This window comes from Onychomys torridus, chromosome 1 (assembly GCF_903995425.1).
Source record: "Onychomys torridus chromosome 1, mOncTor1.1, whole genome shotgun sequence".
NCBI lineage: Eukaryota > Metazoa > Chordata > Mammalia > Rodentia > Cricetidae > Onychomys > Onychomys torridus.
In genome coordinates, this window is record NC_050443.1 from 148,996,823 (window position 1) to 149,010,538 (window position 13,716).

Below are 13,716 nucleotides of genomic sequence, written 5' to 3' on the forward strand. Positions count from 1 at the left end.
GTAGTACTCCATTGTGTATATGTACCATATTTTCTTTATCCATTCTTCAGTTGAAGGGCATCTAGGTTGTTTTCAGGTGCTGGCTATTACAAACAAAGCTGATACGAACATAGCTGAGCAAATGCCCTTGTGGTATGATTGAGCATTCCTTGGGTATATGCCCAAGAGTGCTATAGCTGGGTCTTGGGGGAGATGGATTCCCAATTTTCTAAGGAAGCGCCATATTGATTTCCAAAGTGGCTGTACAAGATTGCATTCCCACCAGCAGTGGAGGGGAGTTCCCCTTGCTCCACATCCTCTCCAGCATAAGCTGTCTTCTGTGCTTTTGATCTTAGCCATTCTGACAGGTGTAAGGTGGTATCTCAGAGTCGTTTTGATTTGCATTTCCCAGAAAATTAGGGATGTTGAGCAATTCCTTAAATGTCTTTCAGCCATTTGAGCTTCCTCTGTTGATAATTCTCTGTTTAGTTCTATAGCCCATTTCTTAATTGGACTGTTGGGCATTTTGATGTCTAATTTCTTGAGTTATTTATATATTCTGGATATCAGCCCTCTGTCAGATGTGGGGTTGGTGAAGACCTTTTCCCATTCTGTAGGCTGTCGTTTTGTCTTGTTGACCGTGTCCTTTGCTCTACAAAAGCTTCTCAGTTTCAACAGGTCCCATTGATTGATTGTTTCTCTCAGTGTGTGTGCTATTGGTGTTATATTTAGAAAGTGATCTCAGGTGCCAATGCGTTCAAGAGTACTTCCTACTTTCTCTACTGTCAGGTTCAGAGTGGCTGGATTTATGTTGAGGTCTTTGATCCACTTGGATTTAAGTTTTGTGCACAGTGACAAATATGGATCTATTTGCAACCTTTTACACATTGACATCCAGTTATGCCAGCACCATTTGTTGAAGATGCTTTTTTATTTCCATTGTACAATTTTGGCTTCTTTGTCAAAAATTATATGTTCATAGGTGTGCGGGTTAATGTCAGGGTCTTCAATTCGATTCCATTGGTCCACATGTCTGTTTTTATGCCAGTACCAAGCTGTTTTTATTACAGTAGTTCTATAGTAGAGCTTGAGGTCGAGGATTGTGATGCCTCCAGAGGTTGTTTTATTGTACAGGATTCTTTTGGCTATCCTGGGTTTTTTGTTTTTCCATATGAAGTTGCGTATTATTCTTTCCAGATATGTAAAGAATTGGGTTGGTAATTTGATGGGAATTGTGTTGAATCTATAGATTGCTTTTGGTAAGATCGCCATTTTTACTATGTTAATCCTGTCTATCCATGAGCATGGGAGATCTTTACATTTTCTGACATCTTCTTCAATTTCTTTTTTCAGGGACTTAAAGTTGTTGTTCTATAGGTCCTTCACATGCTTAGTTAGCATAACCCAAGGTATTTTATATCATTTGTGGCTATTGTAAAGGGTGATGTATCTCTGATTTCCTTCTCAGCCTGTTTGTCTACTGTATATAGGAGGGCTACTGATTTTTTTGAGTTGATCTTGTATCCTGCAATGCTGCTGAAGGTTTTTATTAGCTGTATCAGTTCCTTGGTTGAATTTTTGGGGTCACTCATGTATACTAACATGTCATCTGCAAATAGGGAGAGCTTGACTTCTTCCTTTCCAATTTGTATCCCCTTAATCTCTTTATGTAGTCTTATAGCTCTGGCTAGAACTTCAAGTACTATATTGAATAAGTATGGGGAGAGGGGACAGCCTTGCCTTGTTCCTGATTTTAGTGGTATTGCTTTGAGTTTCTCTCCATTTAATTTGATGTTGGCTGTTGGCTTGCTGTAGATTGCCTTTATTATGTTTAGGTATGTTCCCTGTATTCCTGATCGCTCCAAGACCTTTATCATGAAGGGGTGTTGGATTTTGTCAAATGCCTTTTCTGCATCTAGTGAGATGATCATGTGGTTTTTTCTTTGAGTTTGTTTATATGGTGTATTACATTGACCGATTTTCATATGTCGAACCACCCTTGCATCCCTGGGATGAAGCCTACTTGATTATGGTGGATAATTGTTTTGATGTGTTCTTAGAGTCTGTTTTCCAGAATTTTATTGAGTATTTTTGCATCAATGTTCATGAGGGAGATTGGTCTGTAGTTTTCTTTCTTTGTTGCATCTTTGTTTGGTTTAGGAATCAGGGTAATTGTAGCTTCATAGAAGGAGTTTGGTAATATACCTTCTGCTTCTATTGTGTGGAACAATTTAAAGAGTATTGGTATTAAGTCTTCTTTGAAGATCTGGTAGAATTCTGCAGTGAAACCATCAGGTCCAGGACTTTTTTTGGTTGGGAGGCTTTTAATGACTGATTCTATTTCCTTAGGGGTTATTGGACTATTTAAATAGTTTATCTGGTCTTGATTTAACTTAGGTATGTGGTACCTATCCAGAAAATTATCCATTTCTTTTAGGTTTTCCAGTTTTGTGGAGTAGAGGTTTTTGAAGTATGACCTGATGATTCTCTGGATTTCCTCATTATCTGTTGTTATGTCCCCCTTTTCATTTCTGATTTTGTTAACTTTGATGCTCTCTCTCTGTCTTTTGGTTAGTTTGGATAAGGGCTTGTCTATCTTGTTGATCTTCTCCAAGAACCAACTCTTTGTTTCATTAATTTTTTGTATTATTCTCTTTATTTGTATTTTATTGATTTCAGCTCTCAATTTGATAATTTCCTGGCATCTGTTCCTCCTGGGAGACTTTGCTTCTTCCTGTTCAAGGGCTTTCAGGTGTGCTGTCAAGTCACCAGCATGAGATTTCTCAAGCTTCTTTATGTGTGCATTCAGTGCTATGAATTTCCCTCTTAGCACTGCTTTCATAGTATCCCATAAGTTTGTGTATGTGGTGTATTCATTTTCATTGATCTCTAGGAAGTCTTTAATTTCTTTCTTTATTTCTTCCTTAACCCATTGGTGATTCAGTTGAGCATTATTCAGTTTCCATGAGATTGTAGGATTTCTGTAGTTTTTTCTGTTGTTGAAATCTTACTTTAAACCATGGTGGTCTGATAGACCACAGGAGGTTATTCCAATTGTTTTGTATCTGTTGAGATTTGCTTTGTGGCCAAGTATGTGGTCGATTTTAGAGAAGGTTCCATGGGGTGCTGAGAAGAAGGTATATTCTTTTTTGTTTGGGTGGAATGTTCTGTAGATATCGATTAAGTCCATTTGAGCCATAACATCAGTTAAGTCCATTATGTCTCTGTAAAGTTTCAATTTGGCCAATCCTTCCAGAGGTGAAAGTGGGGTGTTGAAGTCTCCCACTATTAATGTGTGGGGTTTTATATGTGATTTAAGCTTTAGTAATGTTTCTTTTACATATGTGGGTGCCCTTGTGTTTGGGGCATAAATGTTCAGAATTGAGACTTCATCTTGGTGGATCTTTCCTGTGATGAGTATGTAATGTCCTTCATCGTCTCTTTTGATTAATTTTAGTTTGAAGTCTATTTTGCTGGATATTAGGATGGCTACACCAGCTTGCTTCTTAAGACCATTTGATTGGAAAGTCTTTTCCCAGCCTTTTATTCTTAGGTAGTGTCTATCTTTGAATTTGAGGTGTGTTTCTTGTATGCAGCAGAAAGATGGGTCCTGTTTTTGTATCCATTCTGTTAGTCTGTGTCTTTTTATAGGTGAATTAAGTCCATTGATATTAAGGGATATTAATGACCAGTGATTGTTCCTTCCTGTTATTATTTTTATTTTTTTGTTATAGTGTGTGTGTACTTCTCTTCTTTAGGTTTTACTGCTGTGGTGTTATCTATTGCCTGTGTTTTCATGGGTGTATCTGCCTTCCTTTGGTTGGAATTTTCCTTCTAGTGCTTTCTGTAGGGCTGGGTTTGTGGATAAGCATTGTTTAAATCTGGTTTTGTCTTGGAAGGTCTTGTTCACTCCATCTATGATGATTGAAAGTTTTCCTGGGTATATTATTCTAGGCTGGCATCCATGGTCTCTTAGTGTCTGCATTATATCTGTCCAGGTCCTTCTGGCTTTCAAAGTCTCCATCAAGAAATTGGGTGTTATTCTGATGGGTTTGTCTTTAGAAGTCACTTGGCCTTTTCCCTTTGCTGCCCTTAATATTCTTTCTTTATTCTGTACGTTTAGTTGTTTAATTATTATGTGGCAAGGGGACTTTTTTTGGGGGTCTAGTCTGTTTGGTGTTCTATAGGCTTCTTGTGTCTTCATAGGCATTTCCTTCTTTATGTTGGGAAAGTTTTCTTCTATGATCTTGCTAAATATATTTTCTGTGCCTTTGAGTTGGTATTCTCCTTCCTCTCTCCCTATTATTCATGGGTTTGGTCTTTTCATGGTGTCCCAAATTTCTTGGACATTTTGGGTCATGACTTTATTGGTTTTAGTGTTTTCTTTGACTGATGAATCTATTTCTTCTACCGTATCTTCAACACCAGAGATCCTCTCTTCCATCTCTTTCATTCTGTTGGTTATACTTGCCTCTGAAGTTCCCGTTCGTTTACTCAGATTTTCTATTTCCAACATTTCTTCTGCTAGTGTCTTCTTCATTTTTCTATTTCCCTCTTCAGGTCTTGGATTGTCTCCCTTGCTTTTTCATGATTTTCATTCAAGGATTTATTGTTTTCTTCTGCTTTAATTGTCCTTTCCTCTAGTTTTTTATAGCATTCTTCCCATTTTTTGTTTGTCTGTTCCTCTACTTTATTTTTGATTTCTTCTATATAAGGCTCTAGCCTCTTCATGATGTTACTTATAAGGTTGTTTTCTTCTTCTTCCATTCTGTGATGTTCTGGTCTAGCTGTTGGACAAGGGCTAGGTTCTGGTGATGCTGTATTGCTCTTTATTTTGTTGTATGTACTTCTGCCTTGACGTCTGCCCATCTCCTCCTGTGTTCATTCTTGGTCTTATCAGTGTACTTGGTCCAGAGAGAGTTGACAGATTTAGGGAGCCTCTCTCTGGTCCAGATGAGAGTGCTGGCCGGATAGGAGCTGGGGAGCTGGACTCTGAGTCTCGGGAAGTCCCTGGGGTCTCCTTATTTTGTCCAGATGGGAGCTCCTCTTGTCCAGATGGGAGTTCTTATGGTCTCTGGTCCAGATGGGAGTTCCAGGGCAGGATGGAAGCTTGGGGCTGGTCTCTGATTCTCAGGAAGTGGCTGGGGTCTGTAGCAGATGGGTGTGGGGGCAGGGTGTGGAGACTGCAGTGTCTGCCTGCAGTCTTGGAAATGGGGAGCCTTCCCGCAGTGCCTGCCGATTGGCAGGAAACTGGGGCCAATTTGGTCAGGTCCTCCTGGGGTGGCCTGTGTCCAGCGGTGGGACCCAGGCACAGTTGCCTCTCTGTCTATAACCCAGGCACTCACCTCTGGTCCAGATCGGAGTTCCCGGGCGGACCTTGGTCACTTTTTTTTAGTGTCCTGTAGAATGTGTGGCAGTTTCCTCTGTGAAGCAGGAACCTAAAGAATCATTTTGTCAAGCAAAGTTCCGTGGTCACCTTTCTATGGGTCCTGCATGTCCAGTTGATCAAGCAGTCCAGGCAAGAACAGTTTCTTGCCCAAGTGGCTATTTTTACCAAGGTGAAGATAAATTCCATATGAAGTGTCTTCAATGCCTATCCTTCTTTCTGAAGTAAATCAGTGCTACCAGGAGCAGACATGTCTCACTATCCAGAAAGTCTAAATTTTAAAAGTATTTTAAATGCCATATTCTGTAGGTCTTTGAAGTATTTGAAGATTACCTATCTATCTGAAATATCTCTATGTATATCTAGAAGACTTAACTAACATGGCTATGAGTATGATTGTCCTAGATGACTAATTATTAATCTTTTTTTAATTATCCATTACAATTTAAAATGAGCTATACAAACTTAATACCTTAAACAAGAGTAGAAATATACACACAGAATAACAAAATTAACTTTAAGTTTATATCAATAGACTAAAATCTATACCAATGTAAAACATTTTAAACGAATTGTTGCCCTTTAGAAGTAAGTTCATTAATCTACCCTTTCATCCTATTATATCTCTATCATATCCCCTTTTTTCTTTAGAAAGAGATCGCATTTATATTCAACCTGATTTAAATAAAAATATTGGTTTTTATCTGTCCCACACCAGAGGGCTCTACTGATTTGGGACACAAGAATCACTTAACCTTTTCTTTTAACAATGTGCTTGGGTTTAGAGAAGGAGTGAGCCAATGCCATCTCCAAAGCCAGCTGGGAATTTGGGCGTAGTTTTTCTTATTACTTCCTGCTGGAGGGGGGCACTGTATCTTATGGGGACACAAAGAAAATTTCAGGATTATGGAGTAGTCTGTGAGGGTGAACCTCTGAGCCAGTTGCCTTGAAACCTTTTTGGATGTTAGATCTTCTGGGCCATGGTGTCATTGGAGACCTTTCAGGTGGTCTAGGCTGATCAAACCTGATGTATCTTAATCTGGAACAAATCCACAGCCTCTGGCTTTCTGTGGAAACAAAAGCAGAGACTCTTTTCCAAAGCAACATATCCTTATATCCAAATTTTGAAGTCAAGGTACCTTTAAAATTTACATATTTGTTTATCTCAACAGCTTTTACGATCAAATCTTTTTCTGCAGTTAAAAATCCCAAAGACAACACAAACCAGATTCTCTGTGTAATATCCATCTTTGTGAGACTGAAACACCGCTGGGGCTGCTGGCTCCACCCATCTCAGCTTCCCAACATGGTGTTGGTACAGTTTACTGCCAGCTCTGGGTCTGGAGCCATTTGTACCATCAACTATCAGAAGCAGTTTTATCAAAGCAGTGTATAGCCCAGAAACTTTTTTTTTTTTTTCAAACTAGCAAAGGCTAAATCCAACATGAAGCAGAGTAAAGTGCTGCTTGTAGATTCCTCATTCCTGCCACACTGCAGGTCAGATGCACACACCAGGAACCTGCCATAGTAGCTCAAACTGGCAGGCTGCTAACTTGAGAGAGACAACTAAGAAGCTGTTTTTCCCTCTGTTTTAGAATCTTTTTTCTCACGTTTTAGGTGGAAACTCTTGCCAACACGTTGGGTGCCATTTGTAGTTAGAGTTTTCTTGCCTGGTCCACAGTCAGGACAAATCTCTCTTACCCGCCAGTCCCACAGTCGCTCAGACCCAACCAAGTAAGCACACAGAGACTGATATTGTTTACAAACTGTATGGCCGTGGCAGGCTTTTTGTTATCTACTTCTTCTATCTTAATTAACCCAATTTCTGTTAATCTATACTTTGCCATGTGGCTTGTTGCTTACCATTAACTTACATTTTCCTTATCATGGCAATGGCTGACAGTATCTCTCTACCCTAGCCTTCCACCTCCCAGAATTCTCTTCTTCCTTGTCCTGCCTATACTTCCTGCCTGGCCGTTGGCCGATCAGAATTTTATTTACACAGAGCGATATCCACAGCAAGGTGTCATTCAAGTATAGCATACAAAGGAAGATTTTGTACTGTGACCACTCACACATGTGCCCACCTTTCACATGAAGTCACCTATTGCCTTGACCCTAAGTAGTTGGCACTGTTCGGTCCCAACCCATAATTGTAACACTCTGAAATAGCGAAAGTGAATCAACCTTGGGCTGATATTGATCCAATGGGCTCTTTTAAGAGTTTATTGCTGTAACATCTTTTTCTCTGAACTGTTACACAAATACCAAATTACTGGCATGAGAAAAATAAACTGGTTTCAAGAAAGATGGTTGATGAGCTGCCATCATATGGCCCCCAGGGAAATAGAGGCAGGATGCAGGAGAGTAGATCTTGTTCACAAGGGAGAGAGAGATGAGTACCGAGACACGCACACAGGAAGTGTCAGTCAGGGCAGCTGAAAAGTATGAGAGAAGAATGGTGAGGCAAATAAAGAAAGAAGTTGAGGCAATCCTCTGACTCACGCAGCCAGGAGCTTCCCCTGTGCTGCCTTCGGAGGCTATGGCACAAATGTAGCATGGGAGCCAGAAGCTGAGTCTCCCTGAGCTCCCTGGAGTGACTAGCTTCAAGTACAGAAAATATCACCCTTGCCATTGTCTGCTGGAATGACAAGAGAATACAGAAAGTCTGCTGGACTTGTCACAGACTCCCAGTTGGCTACAAGTATCTTCATTCAAGAATTCTAGAGACTGGTAAATGCATATCCAGGGTCTAGGTGGGAAGAGAGCATCATTGGAAATGGTAAATACAAGTGCAGGCGAGCATACAAGGCCCACTTGGAGCTTTGAACTCAAAAACTCTGCTGTATAAAGTGTGACTTCAATACACAAGGTTGGGTCAAGAAAGGGGAGGAGGGGGTCTGAGAATGAGAAAGTCCTGGAGAACGCTGAGTCTGACATTGAAACTGTTCTCACCAGGAGGATGGGTCAATGTAAATTGTTTGAATCTTCTATCCACCTGTAGAGTCAGCTACAAAAACAAAGGAGGGGGAAGGGAGTCTGGACAGACATTAACAGTGTTCATCTTAGTAGGAAGCAATTCTGAGGGACTAGGGACAGGGAGAGGGTAATAAAGATTGCTCCCCAAAGGCTCTGCTCAGTATGACAAAGGATATGAAGAAGGTATCTTTATGCTCCCGTCCTTGCTAGAGTTCTTCAAATGAACACCTATCTACTGGTAAGTATCAGATCTACAAATAAGATCATCAACAATGCTGCCAGGTAACATTGGATCATTAGTTCATTCATAGTCAACAGCTAACAGGCACAGCTTTTATTATGCAGCAAATGGATGAACTTATGGCCATATGGAAAAGTCTTAAGGAAATTTATAGTAAGGTGAATACACCTAGTAGAAGCAAGCATTCTCTATAACTGTTCCTGGACTTTACCCTTTCCTCATTAAACACAGACACACAGACACATAGACACACACACACACACACACACACACACACACACACACACACACACTCACACTGTAACCAGACTCCTGGTTCAAAGCATATATAGAGAGGAGATTTCATGAGAATTTACTAAAAACGTAGAAATGGCAACTGGCACATCCATTATACATGCATTTAAGATGTTTATGTAGATTCCTCTGTAGTATGCTGACTAGGCTTCTTTGAGGCATATTCCCAGGAGTTTTAAAGCTAGATTATACAGAAGCACTAGTTTTCATTTTTGAAGAACCTCCTAATATTCACATGAAGCCTAATATCACATGAATCATATTACATGAATGTTATTTTCACCCATTTTTTTTTAGAAAAGGAAGTTGAGATTTAAATGAAACAATTTGGCCAAAATTGTAGTGTTAAGTGGTTAAAAAAAAAAAAAAAAGAATTTTAACTAGAAACAATTCTGGCACCAACCCAGGCTCTAAATCATTACAGTGTATAACTTTCCCAAACTTGATAGGCTGGGATTTCTTGGAATTTATCTAATTCATTAAGAGGGTTATGTTTATTTTGTGCTACACTGATTGTGAAATAGTTAACAAAAAATGCCTGCAGAATGGAAGAGAATCTCTGCTAGATGTACATCTAACAGAGCATTAATATATAGAACATATGAATACCCAAACAACAACAAAAGAAACCCAAACACTCATAGTCTACTCAACTTGATCCATAAATAGGTCAAAGAAATAAAAAGACAGACCTGAAAAGTAGAAATATAAGTGGTTAATAAGCACAGGACAGCATCTTTAGTTCCGTAGCCATTAGGGAACCATAAATCAAAACCACTTTTGAGATTATATCTTACCCCAGTAAGAATGGCAGCAAATTGTAGCAAATATTGGCAAGGGTGTAGGAAAGGAAATCCTTAAACACTTTAGGATGAAACATAAATTAGCACTGGTGTGGAGGTTCCTCAAAAACTAAAACTAGTGCTTCCATATAATCTAGTTTACAACCTGGGAATATATCTCAAAAAGCTGAGTCAGCATACTACAGAGTAATCTGCATATCTATTTTAATTGCAGCCTTATTAACATAGCCAACTTATGGGATCAGCACAGAGAGTCTGTCCACAGATGAATAAATGAAGTTAATGTGGCATATGTACTCAATGAAAATTATGTATAAATTATGCATGGAATGAGAAGTCATCTTATTGTGAGAAATAGACCAAACATAATGTGTATAACCTAACTATAAATAGAAATAAATATGTACATCTATCTATCATCTATCTGCCTGTCTGTCTCTTTCTACTTTCTCTCCATTTAAAAGTTTAAATGGGACAGGACAGTGTAAATGAACCTGCAGTTTACTCAAATCTTGATTTCTAAAATCTATAGGGAAATGACTGATTCTAAATGTATTGAAATAAGAAAGATACAAGACAACCCTATAATAACTTGTCCTGGTTATTTGTGAAATGCTTAATGAATAATGGGCATTTATATCATAAGGACCCTGGAGTTGCTTACATGGCTTCCCATTGACCATACCTGCACCATTTGAGTACCAAAATAATAATTGTAAAAGTGTGTCATTGAATCAAAGAAAAACCCAGGAGACAATTTTCATATAAGCTAATATAAAAAATAATGAGGGAATGAGATAAAACATTTGTGGGAGAATATCAATCAAATGAAAAGTTATCATTTGACATTCATCATAATTATATCTAGTTCAGACAGATATCATCAATACTAGGGAAGGAAGACAGACTTTGATGCGATACACTACCTTGTCAGAATTTCAGAGAATCTCGCTACAAAATACTTGCCAATTTCAGAAACAAACTAATGGTGGTGTTTGGTGAAAAAAGCATTGTAGACATCAACTTGGCTAGAAAAATCAAAGTTAACACTGTGAGTGGTGTGACGCGAGCATTGTGAACTTTGTGATGTGTTCCACAATGAAGATTAGAAATACCTCCTTTGGTATTCCTGCCAAGAATACACAGCTCATGCTATGTGATTAAAAAAAATCACACGGAACACAATGAAGATATCATATGTGATGAAAGCTTAGTCTTTAAAAAAATAGTCTGTGATGTGGATAAACAAGGAAACGCAGGAAAATTGTCCTAGATTGACCAATGCTTAAAAAAAAAAATGTGTAGCTAAGTACACTGTGCTTTTCTGGACTGAATCATGAACAAAAAAGGAAAGAAATGTTATTGGTTTGGTTGGCCAAATTTTAATGAGATTAATACATGTAGTAGTAGAAACTCAATGTGATATCTTTTTAAAAATTTATTTTTTAATCAAAAATTTTCATATGATATATTTTAATCATATTCCGTCCTCATTCCAAACTCCTTCCATATCCTTTCCACCACCCTACCCACCCAACTTCATGTTCTCTGTCTTTCTCAAAAGAGAAAGAAAGAAAATCAAAGCAAAGTAACAGAAAAAGAGAGAGAGAGACACACAGAGAGACACAGAGAGACACAGAAAGAGACAGAGAGAGACAGAGAGAGACAGAGAGACACAGAGAGAGACAGAGAGACACAGAGAGAGACAGAGAGACACAGAGAGACACAGAGAGACAGAGAGACACAGAGAGACACAGAGAGAGACAGAGAGACACAGAGAGACACAGAGAGAGACAGAGAGAAAAGAAAGGAAATAAACTAGTAAGACAAAATACCAAAACAGAACCCCCAAAATGCAGGACTCCTCCCCCACACCCCATGTTCTGTGTTTTCCGACTACTCCTGAGCATGAGATGAGGCCTGCCAGAGTGTGGCTGATTGACATGAGACAATCCATTGGAGAAAACTGATTTTTTTTTTCTTTAAGTTAGGGGTGGGACTTCTTGTCCACTTCTTCTGTGAACTTTTCTTGATTTGGATAGTTATGTTGCATGAATGTGATGGGGCATCACACTTAAAATTTACTCTCTAAATATCTGTAACTTTTTTTCTGGGGGGGGGTGGGTATGGGGGTGGAGGTGGGGGCGTTGAAATAATTCCAATTAAATAAAAGTTACAGAGTTGGAATGCAATTCTCATAAACATGCTAAAAGGATGAGGGACAAAAAAGGAAAACATCTGCATTTCAACAAAGAGGACAAAGTTTCATAATTTGAATTCCCATTTTTGGTTATAATTATGTGACGCCACTTATTACAGTAGATATAATCCCCAATACTTATTCCCCAAACAGCTCGACTAAAGGCAAAGCAGAAACAGCATGGCTGGTTTAACTTCAATGTTTATAAAAGTTTTCCTCAGCAAATTAAAATTTCCCATGGACATGGAATGCTCAGTCAGGACCACCTATATACAGCTCCAAAGGACGAACTGTGGGCACAAATATCCCTAAAGTAAATGATAAACACATGAATCTACCAAGGGATATTTTCATAATGCTGTAACTTTAGACGTCTTCATGTGCTGAGAAAAATATCTTTTTAAAATAACTCTGGAACTGTTTAACATTGAAAACGAATGTGCTTATGTACAGCATTTATGGAATGCTGGCCATCGAAGACACAAAGACATATCATTGTAAATTTGCTTCTTAACTGGTCTTCATAACCTAATATATTTTAGTCCATTAGTAGTCACCTTCTGCATCTTAAAGAATACTGCCTTCTTCTATTCTTAGTTCATATTTACCTTCAGTTGACCTATTAATTTTCCATTTATTGTAAAAGGCAAAGGAAATTCAGCAGTAATTCTTTCTTTGAGTCTCTATATGTTTCCCTATCTATGTATACTTAGTTTTTTTGTGTGTCTTTATTAATACCTCATAGTCACATTGGTGGTTATAAAGTTAACATTATGCTAGAGGCAACAACTGTCACATGTTCACATACATGGGGCTACTAATGCTATGCTAGTCTCAAAAATAACTACATAAGATAAAAAACTCTCTCACTTAATAAAGAATTTTTAGAAATATTACTGAGGCATCACAGGAGAAAAAATTCTACTTATGCAAATATTTAAATTAACTAAGATGAGTCCCTGTTTAAGCAGATTTTTCTGTTTGTTTTTGATATGGGTTTCTCTGTGTTGTTTTGGTGCCTGCCCTGGATCTCACTCAGTAGACCAGGCTGGCCTCGAAATCACGAAGATCTACCTGGCTCTGCCTCCTGAGTGCTGGGATTAAAGGTATGGGATTAAGGCTGCCACTGCCCAGCCTTAAGCAGAATTTTAAGAAAATTTGAGAATTTCTCACTCATTGTTTTTTATTTTTATTATCACTGTGACTATCAGTCTAGTGGATACTTAAGCATTTATTCTTCTGTTTGTTGGTAATCCCAGGTCTTAGTGCTAGACTCTTCCTTCATTGGCACTGGACATGGGCAAAGACATTTAAGACACTATATCTTGTACCTCACCACATCCACATTCAATTGATTCACTAGTGGCTTCTGTTTCATTGGGGCCATCAGACTAGAGAATGACTCTACTTTGAGACTTCTGAGGGGGAAAAAGTCTTCTGAAATCTTTCTAGATACAATTGAAATCCCAGGAGTTCATCACCAGAACTTGGCAGCCAGTTATACTATAGAAGGAACTAGATGTGGCATGAAAAAACCCAAGTCAGGGCCAAACTAGAATGCCTTTCTTACAAAACTAGAAGACAGCAGAGCAAATTAAAGATTAACTAGCAAGCAGTAACATTATTGAGTGGCTAATACAAACCACCATGAAGTGTTCTTCTCTCTAGATTTTTGCTTGTCTCAGACAGCGTGGTGGAACTGAATTGTCTACTGCTTGTAACTAATGTTCTATGAACACAGTCATTTATTCAGTGATGTTGTAGGTTGCTGCAGGGCCAACAGCAGCATCATCCCATGATGTAAGACAACTCAGAGATTATTGCTTTCTGTTTG